This window comes from Lagopus leucura, unplaced genomic scaffold (genome assembly GCF_019238085.1).
Source record: "Lagopus leucura isolate 7727_CA_CO unplaced genomic scaffold, USGS_WTPT01 Super-Scaffold_100047, whole genome shotgun sequence".
In the NCBI taxonomy this organism is placed as follows: Eukaryota; Metazoa; Chordata; class Aves; order Galliformes; family Phasianidae; genus Lagopus; species Lagopus leucura.
Window position 1 is genome coordinate 1,853,557 of NW_024962293.1, and position 8,244 is coordinate 1,861,800.

Sequence of the window (8,244 nt, forward strand, 5' to 3'; positions counted from 1 at the left end):
CCCCCCCAGCCCCGTTCCGGCCGCGCGTTTCTCTGCCGTGCCGCTGGAGGGCTCCTGGCTTCAGATCTCGGATGTTTTTCTCTCTCTGGAAGCGCTGCGAGCTGCTCTTGCAGTTTATTGTTGTTTGTTTTTGTTTTTTTCCATGTCCCATTCATAGAAACCGGGAGGCTAAAAGCAGAAACGGGCGAAGCCTACGTGACCGGCACGGGGAGCGGTGCCTGCGGGGCCGCCGTGTCGGTGAGCTCCAAGCCGTGCCGTCCTTTGGAGGTTCTTTCCTCTCCATGGGGCGGGCACTGAAAGCTGCCCCCAAAATCTCTCGGAGCGGTTTCACCCCGGCGATGCTCCGCTCAGTAGCTCTCCTCGGGCCGGGCGGCAGCGCGCAGCTCCGCGCCTGCGGCTTCCTTCTCTCTGCGCTCCTTTATGGGGGTTCATCATATACGTTCCACGTTTTATTTATGTGTTCTGTGTGTGTGTGTGTGTGTGTGTGTGTTTGCTTTCCCCTCCGTGGTTCATTCCTCAGCTGAGATACTGTGCCCTGTAACCTCTGTTCGGAGATGCTGCGAACCCTACGTCCCTACCCGAAGAATAAAACAGCATCGCGGTGTGGTTTCGTTCTGCATCTTTGGATCGATAGAGTTTCCGCTCGGGGCAGCACCGAGCTTCACCTGCAGCCTTGGGAGACCCCGCGGGGCTCAGCGCTGAGCCCTCCGAGCGGGGCGGGCAAGCCGGGGGGGAGCGGGGAGAGGAGGAGCCGAAAGGGGGAATGAGAACTTCGGAGGCTTCATATGTTTCAAAACCGAATGTATTTAAGCCCGAAAAAAATAATAACGTACCTTAAATGGGCAGCGGTGCATAGTTTAACAGGAGCATTAAGTAAGCACCGCAGAAATGCCGTTAAAAATAAAAAGAATAAAAGAGAGTAAGTGCCTTATGTATATGAAAAGATGCATTCTCCGCTCCTTTCTCTCTTTCTCTTTCAAATGCAGAAGAAACAAAAAGGTCAAGAGAGATTTGGCCGACACCATAACACGGAAGTCACTCTTTGTGCTATTGTGGAAGTGGGATTGTTCCTCCCTTACTGCCCTGTTCGTATTAAGGATGAAATAAAAGCAATGCTAATGGAGAGAGGGGGACAAAGCCCTGCTGGGGCAGATGGCTGCTGGAATGGAGACGAGCATACCTGTGTGCCCCCCCCTCCCCCCGCGCTGCTCGGCGGGCGCCCTGCGTTGTTTGCTCTCACCACAACCTGCTCGGAGAGCATCTATCGGTTTTCTGCTCGAGACCTTCAGTTCCTGATGTAAACCTTTCCCACCTATCGCTGCCATCTAACTGAGCGAGCTGCTGGCTAGTGGAAGTGACAAAAGGTGCCTGGCACAAAAATACTGATGGTGGCTGGCAAGTGCTCGAATTAAGTCAGGTCCACTGGTTTGTCACACGTGTGTGTGCAGCTGCACCGCTGGGTCTGTGTTTTTGGTTCGTGCATCAGATAACTGTGTAACTGCCTATTGAGATAATTAATTGCCTGGTTATGTGCCTGATTAATTAAATACCGTATTGCAATGATAACCGTGTGAGTGGGGTAGGAGTGCAGCCGTACCTGTCGCGACTGGCTGAGCATCCCCAGGGAGCCGACTTGTTAACGAGAGCCTTGCACGGACCGGGCAGTGGGGATCCCTTGTGGGACATCCCTTGTGATGATCTCCTGCACCAGCCCTGTGCTTGTTGTGCTCCCTGCCCTGAAATGAAGCCTGGGAGGAATCTCCCGGCATTGCCTGTGCTATTTTGAATGCAAACTCAGCTGGGTTTGACGAGCACACTTAGCAGGACCAGTTACAGAGTGTGCATTATCCTTTAACCCTTTGGGCATAAAAGAAAACTTTCCCACTTTCCCTATATGTGGGAGGAGGCATTGGCTGTGTGAAGTGTCTTGGTCTTTTGCTGCAGTCGTTGACACAACGGGGTTCTGCTTTGTAGCTGCAGTGCTTAGGAACCATGGCATTTCCTGAGACTGAAAATGGTGAAACGCTTCTAGAACTGATTAATACGTATTTCAGTTTAATAATGGGGAAAAAAGCGTGTTCTGAACCCTCTCTTTGCAGATAGGGAACGACTCCTACACGAGGGCTGTCTGAAGATGCCGGTAGTCAGTGTCAGCGCTCTGGTTCAGGCAGATGTGAGTCACGGACCCGGATCGAATCGTTGTGTAAATGAGGAGAACGTTCGGGTCCTTCGACTGGCTCTGACGGGCACCACTCTGTGCTGCGATTTCTTTGGTGATAAGGACAAGTATTTAAGCCTGTTGGCTGAAGCAATTAGCGCGCTGTCCTTTAATCACAGCTCACAGGTTAAAACAGAAGTTATTGGGAGGGGGCGGACGCCTAGATAAGAGGAAGAAAATAATATTTTTGAGGCCCTTCTCTTTATAACTGCAGTGTTTTCATCCTTGACAAGTTTGGTATCTATTGGCGTATGTATTTCTGACTCTGTGTGCGTTTGAACCATGTGATGGAGAAAAGCCTTCTGTTAGCAGAGCCCCAGAGTGCTTTTGTTTGTTTGTTTTTACACACCCGCCTTCTTTGTCTTCTGGGACTTTGATCTTCAAGGGAACCCACAAATATTCCAAAAAGAAATGTTAGTTAGAAACGTTAGTTCTCAGACTCAGAATGCAGCTGGATTCTGAATATCACTGACATGGAGCTGCTGCTGTTGTGCTGGAGGTGTGCTGTCCCCTTTCTCTGCATTCTGCCCCTGCAGCAAGTCTTCCTACCCCACCAGAAGCACCTCTGTGTTCTCTCAAACGCAGCAATGAACATAGATGTGCAGTTGTTGTTTTCAGTCTCTCTGCTTGGATGCCTCTGCTTCGGTCTGCTTGTGAAGGAGGGCTCTGTTTCGGGGCTTATCTGGAAGGAGGAGAAAAACAATGTGTCAGTTGGCCCAGTAACGATCTTTGCATTTCCTTATGGCTTTGCCAGGCATCGGTGAGGGTGGGATAACCTGTTCAGCTATTTCTATTGCCTGTCTGCCAGACCCGTGGTTTATGCAGTGCCATTGCTGTAGCGTGGTCACCTTCATGGAAGAAGAGGGGTGGCTTTCCTCCAGCACTGGGGCTCTGAGCAAGCTTTGTTGTGAGATGCTCAGGGTATGAGGAGCCTCATGGATGAGTGTGAGCTGCAGCTCCCTGCGTGAGGTGATGGCTGCCTGTGGGGCAGGGATGCCTTTTCCCAGTTGCCCAAGTTCCTACATTGCCTGCTGCTGGCACGGCTGGTCCCAAAGCTGCTTCAGACAATGTGACTCAGGCTGATAGAAAGCACCACGTTTGATTGCTTACGTTCATTGATTTCAGGCCGAGTGACCCAGCCATAACAACCAGCTCACCAGCAAACTCAGAGCTGGCAGCAAGGAGCAGCTGGGTGGGCATGGAGACTTGTTTATGGTGCCACACTCCTTCCAGGTTCTCCTCAGGGAAGTTTCCCTGCACTGTGTAAGATGGGGAGCATTACTGGGGTGAGTGTGGGCAGCTGCACAGGTTGGCTTCATGTGCTGCCTTGTCCTGTAACGTGCCTGTAGCCACTGTGGTGAACACAGCAGCAAGACCTGTCACAGGAGGGCTGGGTGTGTTTTCAGATGGTTCTTTTCTGACCATAACCACACTACGGTGAATGAAACCTTGAAACAAAAAAGCATAAAGAAATGCACATTGTGTGCTGATATGCAGTGTCAGGTCAAATGTTTGCAGGGCTGTCAGGACTTGCTAGGAGTCAAAAACAAAACAAAAGAAACCACACACTCCTTCACATCTGCCGCTGCCTGACACACTGCACAGTGTCTCCTTGCTTCTAATAAAGATCACACAGCAGCTAAAGCTCTATCAAAACTTAAAGGCCAAATAAATGCAGCACTTAACCTCCGAGGGCCCGTGCCGTTTTATTGGCACATGGAGTGGAGGCAGCGTGGTGAGATGCTTGTGAAATGCAGCTTCCCACGTGCACCAGTGCTGCTCAAATGTCTCGCTGCAGATTTTCAGAAGAGATATTTGTGTTCTTAGAAAGAGCACATCTCTGCTCTGAGAAATCACTTATATCAGGCTTGTTGATAAAGCTCCTCAGAGAGAGCTCTGACAGGACGATCTCCCAGGTGCAGCTTGGGATGCAGGATGCGAGGCGTGGAGTGGCTTATTGGGACCCAGAAATCAATATTTTGCAGGCAGGACAATTTATTCCATTTTGAAGCAGCAACTGCAGTTTCTTCTTCTAAGGCCACCAAGTGAAAATAGAATCAAGTCAAATACTCTAATCCTGGATTGATGCACGCAGGGAGATTTGGGGATCTATACCCGACCCATGTGGAGCTGCTGATAAGCCATCCCAGGCTGCTGTGCTGGGAGCCATTGCTGCTTTTATGGACACAGAGAGGGCTGCTTTGGTTTGCATGCAGAAGGGATGTGCTGAAGAGTGAGACTCACAGTACCTGGAGTAGGGGAGTGGTATTTGTACAACAGTGAGGGTCAGGTTTGGCTTTCAAACGAGACCGGATTGGACCAAACAAGCAACCCAAACGTGAACTGTGGGAGGCTCAACATATTCAGCACACAAAGTGTTGCTCAGTGGGCTCACTGAAAGAAATACTGAAGTGCCTTAAGCACTGAGTGGTCCGTTTAGACAAAAAGAAATGAGGTAAAACAAGCCGCTTACAAATTTGATCACAGCCATCACAAATTATCTAATTTAACTCCTTTTTGTTTCTAAGCCACCTGGTTCGAATCTATTGGCTCGCAGTGATTCATCACACAGCTCGTGCAAACAGCCCCCGTCCTGTGATTGCTCTGCAGACGGTGCAGGAAGAGATTCAGCTTTGTTCAGTGTTGGTCACATGGTGGGTCACAAGTCCCACTCTGTTATTGCTATTTCGCATTTGGAGGTTGGGCTGGGAGATGGCAGGTCTCGCAATCATCTCATCTATTAACTACATTAAGTTTTTTTGTTTTGTAAAAAAAGCTGTTCAACTGTCCTAAGAACACCTTTATTTGTGACTGTTCTACCCAGCCAGCACTGCATCAGGGCTTATGATGCAGCTGCTTTTCTTCAACGCAAAGATGCACAAATCTTGGTTCTCTGCTGTTATACTTGTTTTTTTCTTTTCTTTTGGCAGTGCTTACAATGTTCATTTAATGCATGTGCACAAACAGTCTGCATCTGCGTGCACAAATGATGGCACAGTGCATGGCCAGCACACAGACTGATGGCTTTCAGAGATGCCTTGGAAGCACTGCACAATGCATCTCACCCAACCTCTCCATTGCAGTTGTGGTCTCAGCATTGTTGATTAATAGTAATTGAGAAAACCACACAAATAATGATATAAAAAGAATTAGTACAAGTGAACTGTGCTGCCACTTTGGCCATTTAAACAGGGAGTTACCTGGAAATGTAAGAACATTGCAAACCTCGCTGGCAATGTGGGACTCCCAGGGCTGTTTTGCTGACTAGATTGGGTTTATAAAACCCAAATATAACAACACTTCAGGGTCGTGATGTACGAGCAGGCTCTGAGTGTGGATGAGTATATGACTGTTAATCTTCATTCAGCAGTTTTTTCTTGGAGATTTTTAGTGCAATTTTTGTATTACGAGTTTTAGTTTTAGAAGGATTTCTGCTCAGGCCATTGCTCCTCTCACTCTCCTGTTATTTCAGCATTTGTCTGTGCTCTGGAGTGGGTGCTGCTGGGACACGGCTTAGTGAGGAAGTCTTGGTTGGGCTGGGTGATGTTGGAGATCCTCTCCAACCTTTGTAATTCCATGACTATGTGAGAATGACTGCTATAATTCATGTGTCATAAAGTTCTGCTTTTGGATGAAAGAATGTGCTGGGGACCAGAATGTGGAGTGCTGCCCAGAGGGAGAGCGTGTGTCAGGCTTCAGGAGAGCCCTTCCTGCTTTGGCAACACGTCTGGAGGAAGCCCAGTGCTCACAGGGAAGCTGGGCTGATGCTGTTTTGGTTTTGCTTTGGTTATCTGCTGGGTTGTGCTTTCAGAGCAGCAGGGACAGGAGCTGCCTGGAGGCAGGAGGTTTTCAGCACACCCCAGAGCTGAGAATTAAGGCTTAGTTTTAGTCCTAAAGCTCTGTGTTGGTTTTAGTTCTAACGCTGTGGTTCAGGGTTATAACCGTTGTGCAAATGAGGTCTCAGCTTTTTCACGTTCCTCTCCAAGCAGAGCTCCTCTCAGTTGGATTTGTATGACTTTAAAATTAGTTCATGACTCATTTTTTTTTCTAGAGTCTCTGATAGTGATTTGATTTAGCACGTTCATAGTTTATGTGAAATTATTCATTCTGCTATTGGCCCTATGTGAGCCAATAAATCTCCCCTTCCAAGCTGTCAGTTTTGGGAGTGAAGTTAAGGCTGAGAGAGGACTAAGCAAGGAGTGCAGAAGGGATGGGAGGGTGAGTTCTGTCAATGCTGGGGGGCTGCTGTGGGAGTGCATGGGCTGCAGCTCCGCGCTGCTGCGTGGTGCCACTTGCCATTTTAACTGCTGGTCATTTCATAAAGCGTGAGGACGACTGGGAGAGCTGGGAATAGGAAATGCCCACAGAATAGAGAGCGCAGGGAAGTAAAACCCTGAAAGAGCTGGAGCCAAGTGGATGAGGATGCGGGGCTGCAGTCGCTGGGGGGAGCGGAGCGGCTTCTCTCACTTCTCAAAGAGTTCAGTTTGCTTTGCTCTCGCTGGTGGGAGTGATGTGATCACAAATGTAGCACCGAGATGCACAGCCCCATTCTGCAGTTATGCATCACATGGCCAAAAAAAAAAAAAAAAAAGAAAAAGCATTCTTTCTGCCACCAAGCCTTTTTTTTTCCCCCTCTCTTCTTTTTCAAACATTTCGTTGTCAATTAAAAACTGTAGGTTTTTTTTTTTTTTTTTTTTTTTTTTCAGATGGTTGGGAAATGCTGTTTTCCAGAGGGTGGGAGGAGAAGCAAACTTGGCAGGCTGGGGGAGGGGAGGGACAACAAAGCACTTATTCTTCCCTTTCCCCTCCCCCAGCAGAGAGGGAAGCAGAGGAGCAGTAGAAGTGGGAAGAAGAAAGGAATTAAATCGTAAAGAAAACTGGAAAGTGGAGTAAGGAAAGGGGCTTAAAGGGGAACTGTGCACTTTTTAGCAAATCCTTGGAATGAGAGGTGAAGTCTGGGAGAAACTGAAAACTCCAGCCTGAGCCAGCCATCGGCTTTATGTTTAAGCACGTGCACCGTCCTGCTGCTCTTAGTTTAGTTCCTCTGATTTATTCCAATCAAAGGTGTGGCCTGAAGGTCTTGGATAAAGTCGAGGTGAGCACGTTTGTGTAACATCTTCACTGCACATATATCGGGGGGTGGATAAATCAGAGAGTTTCACTGAAATGTTTCATAACCTTTAAGCTGGGTGTGTGCTGCTTCAACACGGGAAAAGCAGTGTGGGGATGAGTTAAGCTTTGTGTTGCATGCCACTCTGTGAGGATTAGTCCAACCACCTGTTACTAAAACATGAAACTCAATCAGAAAAGCAATTACATGCATTTCCAGATGCGCCCAGAAAGGCACACCTTGGCTGGAATAGTTATGCAGTCAAGACAATTTTCATAGAAGCATCAGCTTTTGTCTTTCAGCTCGCTGTACGCCAGCCCTGCAGTCACACACACACACACACACACACACACACACACACACACACGCACTCACAGAGAGCCCACTGCTCACTGAGGCTCTGTTTGATCACAGTTGCTGCTCAGGCTTTAGATAAGCAAAGATAAGCAATGTATACATTACATGCTTGAAAGCATGTGCCTTTCCCATTGTGGATGTATGCACGATGTGAGCAAAGGATATTCAGCATTGACTGTCCCAGTGACTGGCTGGAGAGTCTTTCCTGGCAGATTCTTGTCCTTTAAACCTTGAGCTCAGATTCAGAAATCTTTTTTTCTTTTTTTTTTCTTTTTTCTTTGTCATCTTTTAATCACTCCCAGGTACAGCTGGCTGGAAAAGCGGGGTTTCCAGTTTGCAAAAATCAGGTGTTTGTTTGGTTTTGCTTTCTTTGAACACGCTGCTTGTCCTAGGATGGGGGGTTTTCCAAACCCTCCACCAAGTGGGACCCCTGTGTGCCATTGTGAGCAGTGCTGAGCCTGGTGGGAGGCAGAGCCCCAGCAGCTGCTTCAGGACAGTCTGGGCTGGGCCCAGGATGAGGTCAGCAACACACTGCAGGCTCAGCGAGACTGTTCTACAC